The following is a 20,730-nucleotide window of genomic DNA, read 5'->3' on the forward strand; positions in this document are numbered from 1 at the left end:
GTGGCTCAGTCGTTAAGTGTCTGCCTTCGGCTCAGGTCATGATCCTGGGGTCCTGGGATCGAGCCCCACATTGGGCTTCCTGCTCGGCGGGAAGCCTGCTTCTCCCTCTCCCACTCCTCCTGCTGTGTTCCCTCTCTTGCTGTGTCTCTCTCTGTCAAATAAATAAATACAATCTTTAAAAAAAAAAATTCTATCATTAAGTGACTTAGAGAACCACCGTGAAAAAAGCACAAGATTTGGAATAAAAAAACTAGGTCCCATAACTTATCTGTGTGATTTTAAACAAGTTTATTTCTATCACTGAGCCCATTTTCTCATTTAAAACATACAAATAGGGGCGCCTGGGTGGCTCAGCAGGTTAAAGCCTCTGCCTTCCGCTCGGGTCGTGATCCCAGGGTCCTGGGATCGAGCCCCGTGTCGGGCTTTCCACTCAGCGGGGAGCCTGCTTCCTCCTCTCTCTCTCTCTCTCTGCCTATATGTGACCTCTATCTATCAAATAAATAAATAAAATCTTAAAAATAAAACCATACAAATAATATTGCTATTTACAGATTAGTTTTGTCATGAAGATAAAATTAATAAGAGTGGAAGTAGTCCATAAACTCTGAAGAGCTAAGCAGCTCGCTGCTCTTCATGATCCATACTGGTATTGTGCACCTCAAGCTGCCTCAACCCTTGTCTCGATCATATTCATTTACAAGGCTAACTCATTACATCTAAAATCTTTTAAAAAGGGGGAGTAGGGAATAAGGAAAGGAAGAGCTTTTTTTTTTTTTTTGCCCTTAGATTAATTAATATATGCAATTTTAACTAAAGCTAGTTCTTAAAAAATATAATTTGTTGTCATCTGGGTGTGGTTGTATAGTAAGATGCCACTGCTCTGAGGGTGCCTGGCAGTGGCACCAGGCCAAATCCACTGTGGGTGTGGAGACATCTAGAATAATAAAGTATCACTCCACCCAGCTGTCCGTCACCTAATTAACTGGTGTGTTCTGAAAACAACTCTTCGGAGTCACAGTAATCTCTCATCTTAAAGTTGTGATGCAATGGAAAATGGCAGCCTACTTACGGCGGAAATGCAGAATATCCTCCAACGTTTGTTTTCTGGGAAGAGAGGCAAATGGAGAGAACTGGGCGCCATAATTCCCATGGAAGTTCACTCTTGATTCTTTGCCCACTTGCTTGTATAACCAAAAGTGCTTAGCCCTAGGCCTCCTCTCTAGGATGAAAATAAAATGAATATTGTAAGGCAAAACAGATGCCTTTGGCAGAACACACTTCTCCCTTCCATTTCTTATACAATTAAATAGTGAAGGTAGCTATAGCAATGAGCATTGTTAGAAAAGAAAAAAAGAAAGAGGGGAAACCTGTTAGGTTTGGCTTGACAAGAAAATACTCAGCCCTCTTGAATGTACAGTCCTTGAGAGAATTCAGTATCTAAAGAATCAGGTGAATATTTATGAATGGTCACAAACTAATCATAGTCTTTGATTGGGAATGGGTCTTAGTGTATTCCAGTATATTCAAATATCTTCATTTTATCATTAAGGCCGATGGGCGAAGCTAGATTCAAGGACAGACAGAGAGTGGCGGAGTTAAAACTCATTCCACATGTCCTGACCTCCAGCCTCATGTGCTTTCTCCCACACCACTTTTTCAATCACCTTCTCGTGCTTTATTTGGGGATTGACTCTTCATCACCCTGTATTTTGGGAATAAGCTGAGACTCATCTCATATGCAATTTTGTGTAATGGATTTGAACTCCAGGTTACATTTTTATTAGGTTTACTCTATCTTAACTGGAGGCAATTTTGTCTCCCCTTGTCTCCGAACCAGGGGACATTCAGCAATGTCTGGAGACATTTTTAGTTGTTACAATTAAGGATATTCTAAGGCACTAATGGATAGTGGCCAGGGATGCTGTTAAATATACTGCAATGCACAGGACAGCACCTCCCACTCCCAGCAAAGAATTATCCAGTCCAAAACGCCATAGAGATGTTCAGAAACCCTGCTCTATACTTCTTAACCAGTATTAGTTTCAAAGTTTTATTAAGTATCTTAGTGATTAGACAGTTGGTTCTGGAACAAGGGATTCTGCTGTGACACACAGAGGGTATAAGGGTACCGTCAGAAAAGCCAAGTAATATTTATTTATTCGTGACTTACTATATTAACCAGTTTCTCATTTCTGATTTTTAAAAATTTTATCTTTCCCCGAGTGCAGAAGTATATGTGGAGGAAAAGTGATATTGTAGATTTTAATTAGGATGTAATAAAAGCTGAATGAAAATAATGATACAATTAGAATAGGATATTGGAACCAGATTATAAAAGGCACAGGGACGCCTGGGTGGCTCAGTTGGTTAAGCAGCTGCCTTCGGCTCAGGTCATGATCCCAGCGTCCTGGGATCAAGTCCTGCATCGGGCTCCTTGCTTGGCAGGGAGCCTGCTTCTCCCTCTGCCTCTGCCTGCCATTCTGTCCGCCTGTACTCGCTCTCTCTCCCTCTCTCTCTGACAAATAAATAAATAAAATCTTTTAAAAAAAAATAAATAAAAGGCACAATACCCAAATCTTGAGTTCGTTCTGCTTTATTTCTCATGGCTTTTTGTACCTGGTATTTTTTTTTAAGATTTTATTTATTTATTTGACAGAGAGAAATCACAAGTAGGCAGAGAGGCAGGCAGAGACAGAGGGGTAAGCAGGCTCCCTGCTGAGCAGGGAGTCCAATGCGGGGCTCGATTCCAGGTCCCTGAGATCATAACACAACCCTAAGGCAGAGGCTTAACCCACTGAGCCACCTGGTGCCCCTCTACCTGGTATTTTTAAATAGAAAATATTTTCTTTATAGGAACTCTGTGGCTGGATTAATCTTCTATTAAAATAAACATCTTGATTAACAATTCTGCTCTGAATATTTGCAGAGTATACACCAACATTGACATGCAAACTGAACAGCAATTTAATATAGCTCTATTAGTCAGAGAATATAATCAGTGGGAATGGTTATCATGTACATATAATCAGGAAGGAAATATTAAAAACTTGGCCAAAGATGGGGTGCCTGAATGGCTCAGTTGGTTAAGCATCTGTCTTTGGCTGGGGTCATGATCCCAGGACCTGGGGACTGAACCCCACAATGGCCTCCCTGTTCAGAAGGGAATCTGCTTCACCCTTTCCCCCTGCCCCTCCCAATACCCCCTGTGAGTGCTACTTCTCAAATAAATAAATAAAATCTAAAAAAAAAAAAAACTTGGCCAAAGTTAACACAAATGACATTTACAAATGAAACTGGCTAAACGATTTTACTGAAAATGAGGCAAGCTTTATGAATAATATTTTGAAAAAAGTAAAATGAAAAATTATCAGTTATTTAAAAAGAACACTTTAAGTTTGTGGTTTTAAATGTACCCACATATTTATATATCTGTATCGAGTGGTACCTGTCACTATCTATCCAGACATTCAGTGGTGATAACATCTACTATGACGAATACAATAACAGATTTGTACTGCTAAGAAAAAGTTGCCATGTGCTAGTTTTCTTTAACAGTGCTGATATCAGGGGTGCCTGGGTGTCAGTCAGTCAAGCATCTGCCTTCAGCTCAGGTCATGATTTCAGGGTCCGGGGATCAAGCTCTATCTGGATCCCTGTGTCAGGCTCCCTGCTCAGCAGAGAGAGTAGTCTGCTTCTCCCTCTGCTCCCCTACCTCCCCTCCTCCTCTCTTATTCAAATAAGTAAATAAAGTATTTTAAAAAAAAACAATGCTGACTTTTTCTCATTGTGTATTTTTTCCTGCTTGGTTGAAGATTATTTAACTATAAAGTTGAGGGTCCATATTTGGGCTCTCTACTCTGTTCCACTGGTCTATGTGTCTGTTTTTGTGCCAGTACCATGCTGTCTTGGTGATCACAGCTTTGTAGTAAAGCTTAAAATCAAGCAACATGATGCCCCAGTTTTGTTTTTCTTTTTCAACACTTCCTTAGCAGGAAAAATATACAATGGAAAAAAGACAGTCTCTTCAATAAATGCTGCTGGGAAAACTGGACAGCTATGTATAGAAGAATGAAACTCGACCATTCTCTTACACCACACACAAAGATAAACTTGAAATGGATTAAAGACCTCAACATGAGGCAGGAATCTATCAAAATCCTAGAGGAGAACACAGGCAGTAACCTCTTCTACATCAGCCACAGCAACATCTTTCAAGATAAGTCTCCAAAGGCATAGGAAACAAAAGCAAAAATGAACTTTCAGGACTTCATCAAGATCAAAAGCTTCTGCACAGCAAAGGAAATAGTCAAAAAACAAAGAGGCAACTGACGGAATGGGAGAAGATATTCGCAAATGATATTACAGACAAAGGGCTGATATCCAAGATCTATAAAGAACTCAAACTCAACACACAAAACAGATAAGCACATCAAAAAATGAGCAGAAGACATGAACAGACACAAGAAGACATACAAATGCCTAACAGACACATCATCATTAGCCATCAGGGAGATTCAAATCAAAACCACATTGAGATACCACCTTTCACCAGTTAGAATGGCCAAAATTAACAAGACAGTAAGCAACAAGTGTTGGAGAGGATGTGGAGAAAGGGGAACCCTCTTACACTGTTGGTGGGAATGCAAGTTGGTGTAGCCACTTTGGAAAACAGTGTGGAGACTCCTTAAGAAATTAAAAGTAGAGCTTCCCTATGACCCTGCAATTGCACTACTGGGTATTTACCCCAAAGATACAGATGTAGTGAAAAGAAGGGCCATCTGTACCCCAATGTTCATAGCAGCAATGGCCACAGTCACCAAACTGTGGAAAGAACCAAGATGCCCTTCAATGGACGAATGGATAAAGAAGATATGGTCCATATATACTGTGGTGTATTATGCCTCCATCAGAAAGGATGAATATCCAACTTTTGTATCAACATGGACAGGACTGGAAGAGATTATGCTAAGTGAAATAAGTCAAGCAGAGAGAGTCAATTATCATATGGTTTCACTTACTTGTGGAGCATAAGGAATAACATGGAGGACAATGCAAGATGGAGAGGAGAAGTGAGTTGGGGGAAACCAGAAGGGGACACAAACCATAAGAGACTGTGGACTCTGAGAAACAAACTGAGGTTTTCGGAGGGGAGGAGGGTGGTGGGTTGGGTGAGCCTAGTGGTGGGAATTATGGAGGGCACGTACTGCATGGAGCACTGGGTGTGGTGCATAAACAATGAATTCTGGAACACTGAAAAGAAATAAAAAATTTAAAAATAAACCACTGCTGATACCACAATGATAATATCTTGTATAGGAGAAACATTGAAGTGGAAATCTAGAGACCAAAACTACAATCGTGGCTATTAATTATGTCATTTGGCCTTGGACAAACTGTATTTTCCTCTTGGAAAAGAGATTATCCATTTATGCCATACTGAGAATAGACCAAAATCTTCTAGTTTCAAATAATGACAATAATAGTAATTTTGTCTTCCATGATGTCAGACCTGTCTACGAAAAATTGCCCCATCCAATTTCTTTGAAGAAAAAGAAATTCTAGGATGTTCTTCAGAATGGAGAGGCATGACTACTAAAGTGGAGAGAAGTGGACAAAGGTGGAGAGGATCCTTTATTTGAACTGATTTTGGTTGTGAACCAAAGCCCTTCCAGGGTCCTTCTTTCTTTTTCTTTCCTTTTCTTATTTGCTAGAAACTATATAACATGAGGTTTTACCCTTTTAAGACATTTTAAATGTCTTGTATTGTATGTCAATATTGTTCACTATAAGCACAATGTTGTATAGCAGATCTCTAGGACTTTTTCATCTTGCATGACTAAAACTTTATATCCACTGAACAACTAAATCCCCGTTTCCCCTACCCATCAGACCCTGGCACCCATCATTCTACTTCCTGTTTCTGTGAGTTTGACTACCTTATATGCCTCCTGTAAGTGGAATGATGCAGTATTTTATCTTTCTGTGACTGGCTTGTTTCACTTAGCATAATGTCTTCCAAGTTTCACTTATGTTGTAGAATGTGACAGGATTTCCTTCTTATTTTTTTTTAAAGATTTTATTTATTTATTTGACAGAGAAAAATCACAAGTAGGCAGAGAGGCAGGCAGAGAGAGAGAGAAGGAAGCAGGCTCCCTGCTGAGCGGAGAGCCCGATGCAGGACTTGATCCCAGGGCCCTGAGATCATGACCTGAGCCGAAGGCAGCGGCTTAACCCACTGAGCCACCCAGGCGCCCCAGGATTTCCTTCTTGATGAAATAATTCCATTGCATGTATATGCCACATTCTCCCTCTGGGATCCTTCTTTCATATTGTCATATGTTATCCTCACAATACATTCATGTTACTAAGTAGCTTGGGTAAAACCTCTTCTCCTTGGAACTTAGAGAATTAACTAATACAATTTTTTCCACCTGTTATCTGACTTAATGTTCTTCAAAAACCTATGAGGTATTATTATCTCCATTTTAAAATTAGAAACTGAGGCTCAGAATCTTATCCCAAACTACACAATTAGACAGTGGCATAGACTGCCTTCAAACGTAATAGGGAATTCTATATCAACAATGACATTGATCTCATAGAATAATGTTAGGATTAACATTACATGAAATCTAGCTCTATAACTGGCAAATAAAAGATGTCCAATAGACTATTTTTCTCTTCTTTTTTCCATTCCTGCTCCCACCCATTGTCTTTTTTTTTTTTTAAGATTTTGTTTATTTTACTTATTTATTTGACAGACAGAGATCACAAGTAGGCAGAGAGGCAGGGAGAGAGAGGAGGAAGCAGGCTCTCCGCGGAGCAAACAGCCCGACGTGGGGCTCTATCCCAGGACACTGGGATCATGACCCAATCTGAAGGCAGAAGCTTTAACCCACTGAGCCACCCAGGCGCCCCCCACCCATTGTCTTTTTAAGAATCAAATCACACTGTGTTTAATATCTATCAAACTCTCCGAGGTAAAATTATCATGTGAAATGTATGAAGTATGATTCATCATATAGGACTTCCTTAGATTTAAAGGTGTCATTTTTATCCAGGACTTTCATGTCTATTTCTGCTCACTTGCTTATTTATTTCCATCCCACCTTGTTCTACAAAGCATTTAAGGCAGACAACTCAACTTAAATCAAATTGCCAGGATATAAACAGTGACATAAACATGAGAAAACTCATCCTTTCAGTGGTCTCCCAACTTAAAAACACCCTGTAGAAAAGGAAAGACATGCTAATCTGAAAGCAGAATAATTCAGAATTGAGGATAATTTCATCATCCAAAAAGCTAGATTTCATTAAAATTGCCCTCTCTGAGTCTCAGTTTCCACTTCGGTGAACTGAGGGAGTAGGATTAGTTGATTTTTCATTTTTCTCTCAACGTTTATGATGCAATATTATCATGGGAGCAGAAGATCAATCAGGGAGTCCAGCAGCTACCTTAAAATAGAGGTAGTTCCAGTTGCTACAACAAGACTTCCTCTCCACCTGGGAACACTCCCTCCACTGACCTCCTCTAGCCTATTGATTTGATCACCCATTTGACACACAATTTTAGTGATTAAATTATGAGTTGGTTTTTGTTTTCATAGGTGTAGTTAACAGAGAAGACACATAGTAAACAGAGCCTTACACAGGTTCATAACCACAATATCTGATAGAGTATCTAAACATGCTGGTAAGGGAAACTTTTTTTGTGTTCTCTCAGATTTAAAATTTTAAATACCTTGAATGTGTCGACAATTACATGTTTTCTGGTTCACGCAAAATAATTTCCGTCATTAACATTGGTCCCAGACATTGTAAAACCTTTTCACTTTAATTATTAAGTTTGATGCCTCCTACAGTCTCAAATCTTGCACAATGTTATACATTCTACTACTGATCTATGTTCCTATATCAATTAAAGACGGAGAAGAATGGCAAGTGAAAACAAGGGCTTTGAAATTAAATCAGTTTCTTGGTCCTGAATCTATAATTACCAGCCATGAAAGCAAAAAAAAATTATTGAAATTTCTGAGTCTTGCTGAGATTAAACTATTCTATAGTTATCATGATGACTGATTTGATAATATCTAAAAATTTCTAGGCTTTAGCAGGTACTCAGTAAATGGTAACTACTATTCATTCCTCAAAATATTAATTTATATAGATTAGGAAGAAAAACATATAATTGTCTTTTCACAGATATGACTGTCTATGTAGAAAATCCAAACAAATAAACAAAAAAAACCTCTTGGAACTAATAAGTGATTATGACAGAGTTGTAGGATACAAGCTTAATATCCACAAGTCAATCACTTTTCTATATTAGCTATGAATAAATAGAATTTAAAATTAAAAACAACATGATTTACATTAACACACAGAGAAATGAAATACTTAGGTCTAAATATAACAAAATATGTTAGAGACCTATATGAGGAAAATTACAAAATATGGTGAATGAAAGCAAAGAACTAAATAAAGAGATAGCTCATGTTCATGAATAGAAAGACTCAGTATTATCAAGATGTCAGTTCTTTCCAACCTGATCTATAGATTCAATGCATATTTTCAAAATAAAAATTCAATGCATATTTTCAAAATAAAAATTCTAGTAAGTTATTTGTGAATATTAACAAACTGATTCAAAGTTTATATGAAGAAGCAGAAGATGCAGAATTGCCAATTCAGTGTTGAAGGAGTAAAGCAAAGTGAAAAAAACAAGTTGGAGGAGTGATGCTACCTGACTTCAACACTTACTATCAAGCTACAATAATCAAGACAATGTAGTATTGGTGAAAGAACAGACAAATAGATCTATGGAACAGAACAGAGAGCCCAGAAATAGACTGATATAAATATGGGAATGGATCTTTGACAAAGGGGCAATAGCCATACAAGGAAGCAAATATAATCTTTCAAATAAATGGTGCTGGAGGGGCACATGGGTGGCTCAGTCAGCTGGGTATCTGCCTCTTGATTTCAGCACAGGTCATGATCTCAGGGTCTCGAGATCAAGCCCCATATCAGGCTCTATGCTCAATGCAGAGTCTGCTTGGGATTCTCTCTCTCCCTCTGCCTCTCTTCCCCACAAGCACACTTCCTCTCTCTCAAATAAGTAAATAAATAAAATATTTGAAAAAAGAAACAATCTGATTTTAAAATGGGCCAAAGACAGACACCTATAGATAAAAAACATATGAAAAGATGCTCCATATCATATTTCATCACAGAAATGTAAATTAAAACATGAAAGATACTAAAATGTAACGATTAGTATGGCTAAAATCTAGAATACTAACACAACACCAAATGCTGGCTAGGATATAAGCAATTAAAACTCTCATTCATTGCTGATGGGAGTGCAAAATGTCACAGCCACTTTGGAAGATGGTTTAGCAGTTTCATACAAAACTAAACACACTCTTACCATACAATCCAGCAATACCGTGCGTTCGTGTTTACCCAACAGAGCTGAAAACTTACATTTACACAAAAACATGCACATGCATATTTATAGCAGCTTCATTCGTAATTGCTAAAATTTGAAAGCCATCAAGATACCCTTCAGGTGAATGGATAAATAAATTGGTATACCCAGAAAACAGAATATTATTCAGGCAAGAAAGAAATTAGCTTTTAAAAAGAAAAAGCTATGAATAGATACTGAGGAACTTTAAATACATATTATTAAATGAAAGCAGTCAGTCTGAAAAGGGTAGGTACTGTCAGATTACAACTGTATGAAATTGTGGAAAAGGTAAAAGTATGGATACAGTAAAAAAAATCGGTGGTTCCCTGGGGTTAGGAGTGGGTTTGGGGATGAATAATTAGTACACAGAAGATTTTTAGGACAGTGAATATACTTTGCATGACCCCATAATGATGGACACATGTCATCACACATTTCTGAAAACTCATAGGATGAACAATATAAAGAGTGAACCCTAATGTAAACTATAGATTTTCAGTGATGATATCTTGGGCTCATCAACTGTAACAAATGTTCCACTCTGGTGGGGAGCTCTGTGTAGGCAGGTTGGCAGGGGATATATGAGAAATCTCTGTACCTTTCCCTTAACTTCGCTGTGAACCTAAAACTGCTCTAAAAAATAAAGTCTTAGGGCACCTGGGTGGCTCAGTGGGTTAAAGCCTCTGCCTTCGGCTCAGGTCATGATCTTAGGGTCCTGAGATCGAGCCCCGCATCGGGCTCTCTGCTCATCAGGGAGCCTGCTTCCCTTCCTCTCTCTCTCTGCCTGCCTCTCTGCCTAATTATGATCTCTGTCTGTCAAATAAATAAACAAAATCTTAAAAAAAAATTAAAAATTAAAAAAAATTTAATATAAAGTCTTAACTTTTAAATCTTACCTTATGATTTCATCCACAAAAACCTTCCAGGGACTCCTCCCAGCCTCAGAATCAAGATCTTCCTATTCATCTTTGCTTTTTAAAGACCAAATAATTTGTGTGTCATTTACCTGTTGGAATACATGGGAATCTGTGTGAATTCTTCGACCTTGACAACCTAGCTTTTGAATACATCTTTTTGTCCCTCCGTTTGTCACTGTAGAAAGATTAAAGATTCTAAAGGTAGTTACAGTTAACTGAGATTGAATACAGGCTCTACCCCTTCATACCTCTAGGATCTTATGGATTTCACTTAATCTAGCTCCATCTATGAAAAGGTGATGGTAATGCAAGGATATGGTTTATAACTCGGGGCCTAGTACATGGTAGGCACTCAGTAGTTGGCAGTTATGGTGATAAATGAGGAAGATGATTTTCTGGCCACTGAGCTGAGATGCAGAGAGTAGAAAAAAATTTTTCTCTTTCAATACTTTGAGTTTTAACTAAATCAATATTGACTTATTCAACCCACACGTATTTTTCCCTAACTACTATACAGACTGACATTTGAGCCACAGATTCTGTCTCACGTTGTTGTCTTTATATATATAAAACATTCACCAATCAGGTGTCTTACAGATGCCAACAGAATGTAATGATTAGAAGGATGGATTCCGGAAGTAAATTGCCTGGATTTACATCGGCCACTAACTGTGTAAGCTTGGACAAGTTACTTTATCTCTCCTTGCCTCCCTTTGCTCATATGGAAATTCTGGATAATAATAACAGCTATCTCTTAAGTAAATAACTAAAATTAAATAAGTTAGCACATGTATAAAGTACTTAGAATGATTCCTGGCAATCATAAGTTCTCAGTATTTGTTGTTATTATTTCATTCTTTGCTCTCTCTGATAACCTTCTCACCAGCAACCTCCCCAAATATTTAGCATTAGCTGGCCACAGAGAGGGTCCTGAATATTTAATGACTTGAAAAAGGATGTAATTTCAATTCACAAGGCTTAAAAAGAAAGACACTGACAACAGGGGAGGAGTTTGTGGAAACCCATACAGCCATTCTGCAAAGCAATATAGAGAACGCACAAGGATTTTAAATGCATATCTTAATCTGTATTCTAACTTCTTTATGCCAGTGACACAACAGATCAAATTCACTAACCTAAACATATAAGTCTGATAGTTGTGTATCTCTAAATACAAGCAAATAACAACTTAAATGTACACCAAACGGAAAATGGTGAAATAAGCCACAGAGTTCAGCTGCTAAGGCTTGAGTTCATCGACCTTTCAACCATAACTGTACTCTGTTACCTATCCTACCTATCCTGAGCCTATCTCAGTAAATATATTTCTTAAGCCGAAAACCTATGATTCTTATCTGACTCCTTTCAGCCTAATCTTCCAGTTAAATCCAGTCAAGTTTTCTTCTATAGCATACCTGTCTCTATATTGTGGCCTGACCCGAACCATCTCTCATGAAGACTGATGCTCCCAGCGTCCTCATCAGTTTCCTTGCTTCCATTTTGGCCCCCATGCTAGTCAATTTTCCACACAGTAGTCTGAGATATCTTTTTTAAAAATACAAATCAGATCAATTAAACCACCTTCTCAGAGCTTCTGTTTTCTATAAGACCTCACACTGGAATTAGATCCAGACTTTGACCTAAAAAATTCTAAATGAATCTTTCCAATGTCAACTTGTACTATTGTTTCTTCTCACTTATTAGAATCTATTACCATCAGCCCTTTTCCTGTTTCTCCAACATGCAAGCTTACTGCTACCTTAGAATCTCATATGAGCTTAACCTTCTGCCTGGAAAGCTCATCCCCTAAATTGTGAGAGGTTGACTACCACATGAGAGTCAACTTAAATATATATTTTTTCCGACAGACCTTTCTTTGTAACCAAATTTAAACAGACCCTCCATCTACTGCATTCTCAATATGGGTCATTTTCATGACAGTTTATTTTCTTTGTAGAATAATCACTAACTGGAATCCTCTTATTATTAATGTTTACTTCTTTACTATTTGTCTTTTCCACTAGAATATAGGCTCCATAAAGATAGAACATTCCCTGAGAAAAAACTCTTTCTCAGATTTTACTCCTTGAGGATGTATTTCATGATTATTGTTAATGGTATTATCACTGTCATTATTATTATTATTTATTGTGTGACTTGAGAATTTCCACTTGGTTTCCCTATTTCAGAGCAAAAGTAAGAGCATTTCATTACATAGATCACACAAACCACAATTTCTTTCATTCATTTTTTCTTATGCTCCCATTTTTAAAAAAATAGTAAACCCATTAATTTGGTACTGATGATGTTTATTTTTCCTTAAATCTTCTCATCCTTGATCACATTACCAGATCTCTTTTTATGCATTGTACTTTTTTCATAGCAATAGGACTCAAAGTATCATTTGTATCTGTGTCAGTCATCTCATCTCTGGTGTCTCATTTAAATGCCCTCAATAACCTGAAGGGCTGGGTATCATCAGGCCCATTTCAGGAACAACAGCTAACATTTGTTGACTGATCATTCCATACCAGGCACTGTTAAAAGTGTTCTTCTTATGTTAATCAATCTTCATGACAACTAACATTTTATAGGTCAGGAAGCCAAGGAGAAGAGAAATTAACTAACTGGTATGATTCTGTACAGCTATTGTTAATGACAACATTGGGACTCAAAGCCAATTTGTCTGAGTCCAGCCTCATTTTTCAACTTCTATATTATATCGCTTTCACATATGACAAAAATTTCCTTTTGAAGAGTTTGTGCAATTTGAGAATAAGTGGCAGAACAGGGTTTGAATGAAAAAAACACAGACTAAACCATTCAACTATTTTGCTACCCCCAACGATATTCAATGCTTCAGTCAAGACTGAAATGTTTTATGACCAGACAAGTTGTTAGAACCTGTTTCTCATCCCGTAGACCAGTGCTTGATCTTCTCATTTACCTGTCCCAATCCATTCTCTATTGGACATTTTCCCCTTCATAGGATTGGTGAACAATTCTGTGGTTGTTCCTTACCCACTACTTATGCCCACCTTTGTCCCAGCAAACGTGAACAAATGGGAGTGGTGTACAAAGGAAGTTCAGTGAAACAGTGTGGATGCAGGTGACCCTGCAGTCCGTCAAGGCTAACAGGCATCCCAGACGCAGCTCTGCCTGTGTGCCAGGCACCATGAACACTCTGCCTATGTTCTCTTATTTGGCTCTTCACAACAACCCTGTAAGGGAGCTAGCCTCATCTCTGTTTCCAGGTAAGGAAACACAGACTCAGAGAGTTTAAGACTTGCCCAAGGTCACACAGGTAGAAATAAAGTTTCAGAATTTGAATATGAATTATCCTAACACCATGGATGACTCTTAAACACTTTTTTAAAAAAAGACTGTATTTATTTATTTGAGAGAGAGTGAGCGAGCGAGCGAGAGAGCATGTGAGCGAGCAAGGGGAGGGGCAGAGAGGAGGGAGGTCCAGCAAGAAAGGAAGAGGGAGAGAATCTCAAGCAGGCTTGTAGCACCGAGTCCCATGTGGGACTTGACCTCAGGATCCTGAGATGATTGTGACCTGAGCTGAAACCAAGAGTTGGATGCTAAACCAACTGAGACACCCAGGCACCCCTTAAATTCTTCAACACTACACATACAGATTTCTAAGTGAAATTAGGAGGGAGCTTTTCACTAGAGTTTTATTCTAAGCCTGTTTATCAACAATTTTAAAAGTGTAATATGGGCAATTCACTGTTTATCAACAATTTTAAAAGTGTAATATGGGCAATTCAACTTAGTAAGTCACACATAAAAAAAGCTGAATAGGGGAGGACCCAGAAGTCAGTGAGGGCATCCTGAGATAGACTATGGTTTCTGTCCTTACATAACACAGGTGCATAAAATGTTTCCAGCCCAGACATGCAACATGAAAACTCTCATTGGATTACACATTCAAAGGTGTCATTCCTAATGTTGTTACAGTGTCACGGCAACTGATTCAGGTCAGAATTCCTGCATTTTAATTCTTGCCTAACAGTGGAAAGAGTGTCTCACTTACTGTCAGAACTCAAGGAGCCCTTAGAGTCCATCTAGCCCAACCTCTTTCATTGCATTAAGAGACTGAAGCCCTATTGACATTAAAACACAAGGTAACAACTTGGATGAATCTCAAAGACATGTGGAGTGAAAGAAGCCAGATACAAAAGACCACATAGTTACCATGTAATGTTTTTATACAAGAAGAGTAGAGTGGGTTAAGCCTGTTTAGAAAAAAAGAAAAAAGACTATGTAGTATGTAATTCCTTTTACATAAAGTTCCAGACAAATGAAACCGTTCTGTGATGACCGAAGTTCAAACCTCTGTGGTTGGGAGGGCAGGAATGGGGAGAGGGGGCATTGGCCATAAAGAGGCACAAAGAAACCTTTAAGGCAATTTCTATACTGATCTATGCATCCATAAAAATGCATCAAACTGTATACTTAAGACTTACAAATTTTAGTGTATAAAACTATCTAAAAAGAAAATGAAAAAAGAAAATAACTGTTTATATACTAAGAGGCCTGTGGGAATCTCATCTTTTACTGAATAATATTCAGAGACCATTTTGTTGTATGTTGTGAAGTACATTTAGGATCGAAAATGTGGAAAATCGCTCTGTCGAACAAGAAAGAAACTTACCCAAGATCATGGAATAATGAAAAAGCTAGTTTTGGATTTTACTTTTCATGCCATCATGGCTTGGAAATACCTGGAATTGTAGAGAAGTTTTGATGGAGGCCCTTGTCATACTATGGGAAAGCGCAGTAGAAAGGTGTTGACCATATTTTCTTGATCCATTCGTTCATTGGAGGGCATCTTGTTTCTTTCCACAGTTTGGCAACTATGACCACTGCTCCTATGAACACTGGGGTAGAGATGGCCCTTCTTTTCACTACATCTGTATCTTTGGGGTAAATACCCAGTAGTGCAATTGCAGGGTCATAGGGAAGCTCTATTTTTAATTTCTTAAGGAATCTCCACTGTTTTCCAAAGTGGTGGAACTGTTTTCCAAACAGTTTCCAACTGTTTTCCAGTTGGTGGCTGCACCAACTTCATTTACTTCATTCCCACCAACAGTGTAAGAGGGTTCCCCTTTCTCCACATCCTCTCCAACACTTGTTGTGTACTGTCCTGTTGAGATATGGTCCATATCTACAATGGAGTGTTATGCCACAATGTTATGCCACATTGGGATGAATACCCAACTTTTGTATCAACATGGACAGGACTGGAAGAGATTATGCTGAGTGAAATAAGTTAAGCAGAGAGAGTCAATTATCATATGATTTCACTTACTTGTGGAGCATAAGGAATAACATGGGGGACACTGGGAGATGGAGAGGAGAAGTGAGTTGGAGAAAACTGGAGGGGGAGACAAACCGTGAGAGACTGTGGACTCTGAGAAGCAAACTTTTGTTTTTCAGAGAGCTTTGGGAGGGAGGGGGTGGAGGGTTTGGTGAACCTGGTGGTGGGTATTAAGGAGGGCACATATTGCATGGAGCACTGGATGTGGTGCCTAAACAATTAATTATGGATCACTGAAAAAAATTAAATTTAAAAAACAACAACAACAAAAAAGAAAGGGTATTGAGTTTGAAGGCAGATAATTTGTATTTAAAGATCAACTTCACCCTTATTTGTATAAATTATACATGGTAGACACTCAGTTTATTTGTAAGGGGGGAGTGAGAAAGGATGATTGAATGAAATATGATCAATAATTTAACCTCTGGATTTAGGAACAATAAAATTAAAAATCTTTTATATATTCTAAAGCATTGATCTTCAAAGTATATTCCATACAAGACCAAGTAGATAAAAGCTTTTTAGAGTCAAATGTGGTTTGACAATCTTGATTTAAACAAATTAAATAGCTGTGCTTAGCTGCAGGATATCTTTCAAGTGCTAATGTACATGTGGAATGCCTAGAGAAAAACTAGATATATAGCATTTTCTAAAATCATTTAACCACTAAATTATCATTAGATTAGAATATTAACATCTCACAAAACAAAAATGTATTATAGAAGGGAAAAGTCCTATCTTTTTAAAGCATGAGGAAAAATGTCAAACTTAGTCCATGATATCTGGAACAAAAATAAATGAGATGAGATTTCACTTCTACTAACTCCCAAACCCAAATTTGAACATTTTTAAAAATTAGTAACTTTAATAAAAGATATGATGCCCTGGGGCACCCGGGTGGCTCAGTCTGTTGGGCATCTACCTTCAGCTCAGGTCATAGTCCCAGCATCCTGGGATCAAGTCCTGAGAGGGCTCCCTGCTAGTAGGGAGTCTGCTTCTCCCTCTCCCTTTGTCCCTCCCCTCTGCTCCTGCACTCTCTCTCTTTCAAATAAATAAAATCCTCAAAAAAAATTTTTTAAATCTCTACAAAAATAAAAATAAATAAATGATGTGATACCCTAAAGTTAAATATATTTGTGGGTTTATTATATATGAAGAAATTAAACATCACCACAATGGCATGAATAACTGGAGAGAGGAAATGAAAACATATTATTATAAGATTATTACATGATGAATCGTTGGCATAATATTTAGTCATAGACTGCAAAAACAAAATGTATATTTAAAATTTTTAAAAAAGGTATAACAGTGGAGCAAAAGTGAAATCATAAAAAATATTCAATGCTGGGGCGCCTGGGTGGCTCAGTGGGTTAAAGCCTCTGCCTTCGGCTCAGGCCCATGATCCCAGGGTCCTGGGCTGTCTGCTCAGCAGGGAGCCTGTTTCCTCCTCTCTCTGCCTGCCTCTCTGCCTACTTGTAATCACTGTCTGTGAAATAAATAAATAAATAAAATCTTTTTAAAAAAAAATACTCAATGCAAAAACAGCAGGAAAATGAGAAAAAGGGAACAAATCCCAGGAGGGAAAACTTGTAAAATATACAGTAAGATGGTAGATCCAAATCTAATCAATATCAATTCTCAATTATTAATAAAACAGAAACACTTATTTGAGAAGACATATACACTCCTATGTTTATTGCAGCATTATTTGCAATAGTCAAGATATGGAAGCAATGTAAGTGTCCATAAATGGATGAATAGATAAAAAAGAAACACACACACACACACACACAGGAATATTACTCAGCCATAATAAAGGAATGAAATTTTGCCCTTTGCCACAACATATGTTGGACCTAGAAGATATTGTGCTATGTGAAACAAGTCAGAGAAAGATAAATACCATATGATTTCACCTATATGAATCTAAAATAATGAACAAACAAACAACAAAGAAATGGACTCATAGATACAGAGAACAAGCTAGTGGTTGTCACAAGGAAGAGAGATACAGGGATAGGAGAAATAACTGAAAGGAATTAAGAGGTACAAGCTTCCAGTTATAAAATAAAGATGTCACATGGGTGAAATGTATAGCATAGAGAATATAGTCAATAATGTAATAACTTTGTATGGTGACAGATGGTGATTACCCTAGGTGAGCTTTAGGTAATGCATAGAATTGTCAGATCTCTCTGCTGTACACCTGAAACTAATATACAGCAACTATTCTTTACTTAAAACATAAATCTAAAAATTGTTTAGAAAGAATTTTTTTAAATAAAAAATGAAAATGTCTTTTACAATAGCATCAGAAACAAAAATTTTAGGAATAAACATAATGAAAGATGTGCAAAAGCTCTATGAAAACTATGAAACAATACTTGAAAAGAAAAGAACACTGAAATAAATGGATAAATACAACATATTCATGATACAAAGACTCAAAATTATAAAAATTTCAAATGTTCCAAAATTTAATGTACAAAGTCAACTCAACAGCATTCAAAGTTATAGTAAGACAATTTGTAGAAAGCGAGTAGCTGAATTTATATTACATATGAAAATGTAAAGGGCCTAGAAGAGCCAAAAGCTCCCCTGCAAGGATACTGAGGATGGGATATCAGCAGTAAGTGGAAGGTTCCAAGTGATGGTTTCTAAAACCTTTTCCTTCAAACTCTAAACTTCATATTTCTTTAAAGGAATGAAGCTCTCGGGATGAGAGGTGACTTCAGAAGACTTAGGTTTTCACACTGGTCATCTTTATTTACTGGAGGAAACAACCTTGGGCAATCATTTGACATCTCTCAACAGTCAGTAAAGTGAAAATAATTCGAGCTTTCTCTCATTCTTGGGAGTGAAGACAAAGATGTGCCTATGGAAGCATTTTGAAAACTGTACCATATGTATTTATTATTGCTTTTATTACTTGAGGAATTGTATCAGGAGGAAGACAGAAAAAATAGATGACAGAAGCTATTTTGGGAGCTATTAAAAATACTGAGTGGGTGGGAAGCAGCTAGAACCTTCAGGTGGAATGCAAGTGGGAATTTCCCAAGTAGTTCTCTGAAGAAGGGAAGAGCTTACCCAACATGGTGGAAGGGCAGCTCAGTTGAAGTACCAAAGAATAGAGACATTTCTCAGGATTCTGAGGACTCCTTGCATTTACTGGCACTATACTTGACAGACATATAGCCTACTTGGCCATATATGACAGAAAAATCAGTTAAACAATGGGGCCAGAACATTAAGCGAGTACACAAGTAGTAGAAATAATTTTAAAGAACATGGTATCACTAAGCCAATACCTTGCACAATTACTTACTCAGTATGGTTAAGTTTTCCAAATAATTCAGAATTTACCTTTTATATGTCATATGGCTTAACCATACCTGGGGAGAGGGAAATATTCTAAAAATCTATGCACATACATTTTGCCTCCTTGAAGAAAAAATAATCTACAAAATTTTATCTATCTTTGACAACTCTATAAAATACAGATACAAGGGTGCCTGTGTGGCTCAGTAGGTTAAAGCCTCTGCCTTCGGCTCAGATCATGATCCCAGGGTGATGGGATCAAGCCCCGCATCAGGCTCTCTGCTCAGTGGGGAGCCTGCTTCCTCCTCTCTCTCTCTCTCTGCCTGCCTCTTCGCCTACTTGTGGTATCTGTCTCTGTCAAATAAATAAATAAAATCTTAAAAAAATAAAATAAAATACAGATATACCCTTTGGATTTTATTATGATACATGGGGTTACCTGCCCTGCAGTTTTATCTCCCAGTTTACATGTTCTTTGAATACTTCTAGAAGGTTTCCTTGTGGAATTTTCTACCATAACAACCTATATGACATAAACACACTCCAGCCTCCTCATCACATGGATATTCTCCACCCCCAAGAGGCAAAATTGCCCTATCAAATTTCCTTCTGATAGTCTCACCACAACAGGATGCTCTTCCTTTAACCCACAAACATGCTTTATCTTTCTCTGTAAGTTACTCCCTCAGTTTTCCCTTGCTTCTTGTCTTCCCAAGGTCCTCAAGAGGTCAGGGTCTACTTATGACTTGTACTTCCTTGCCTCTCATTCATTCAGCATTCACCAAATCTAATTTAGCCCCTTTCCTACAATTGTATTGAAAAACGTTGAGCATTAGCTATTTGAAAATAAATTCTTTTTTTGTTTTATTTAATTTCCCATAAAAATTTGACATGACTGTGGGTGCCTGGTGGCTCAGCTGGTTAAGTATTCAACTCTTGATTCCAGCTCAGGTTATGATCTCAGGATTGTGGTTTGAGCCCCATGTACCAGGCTCTGTGCTCAGTGTGGAGTCTGATTGGGATTCTCTTTCTTTCTCCCTCTGCCCCTCCCTTTGCTCATGCATGCCCTCTCTCTCTCTCATAATAAATACATCTTTTTTAAAACATTTGACATGATTGTTGCACTTCCCCCTGAACCCTCTGCCTTTCATTTCAGTGCCCCTCTCTTCAGCTATGCTCCTGCCATACTGAACATTCTTTCTCAATCTCATTTCTTTATTTTTCTTTCCTTCACTGCCTAGCTCTCACACCTGGTATGTCTCATAGTTTTATTCCTGACCCATTAAGTTTCAACCCCAAACCACTGTCTCTATCTCAGTATTCCCCTTCATCTAAACTTCTAACACTCCATCAGCCATTATTACTCACACATCCAAAACCTAACTCATTATTTCTTCCTCATGCCCAAGTCTCTTTTTCTTTTGTTCCCTACAGTTAGAGCTTTGCCTCCCCAGCTAATAATGTAGAAGTCATTTTAACTTTTTTAAAAAATCTAGCTACATCTAACTGATTACAACATCTTGAGTCTATCCATAAAATCCCAAATCTATGTCTGTATTTTTAACTTCATTACTAATGATTGCATGACTGCTCACTTGCTTTTATACATTCAAGGTAGAACTCCTGACTTTCTTTACCCAAACCAGACCTCCACCCACAGTCTGTCCTATTACAGTGAATTACACCACCAT

At 37.8% G+C, this 20,730-nt stretch overlaps 1 long non-coding RNA gene across 1 annotated transcript; it reads right to left on the reverse strand.

Annotated features, from left to right (window-relative positions):
• Positions 1 to 1,078: 1,078 nt before the first annotated feature.
• Positions 1,079 to 19,528, reverse strand: LOC101673814. The gene is made up of 3 exons (XR_198902.3): positions 19,479 to 19,528; positions 10,369 to 10,478; positions 1,079 to 1,219 (listed from the first exon to the last, which is right to left on the reverse strand). It is a non-coding gene; the product is annotated as an uncharacterized LOC101673814 (long non-coding RNA).
• Between the last annotated feature and the right edge of the window lie 1,202 nt (positions 19,529 to 20,730).

The sequence above is a fragment of the Mustela putorius genome, unplaced genomic scaffold (genome assembly GCF_011764305.1).
Source record: "Mustela putorius furo isolate JIRA1106 unplaced genomic scaffold, ASM1176430v1.1 tig00000145_pilon_pilon_pilon, whole genome shotgun sequence".
Lineage (NCBI taxonomy): Eukaryota > Metazoa > Chordata > Mammalia > Carnivora > Mustelidae > Mustela > Mustela putorius.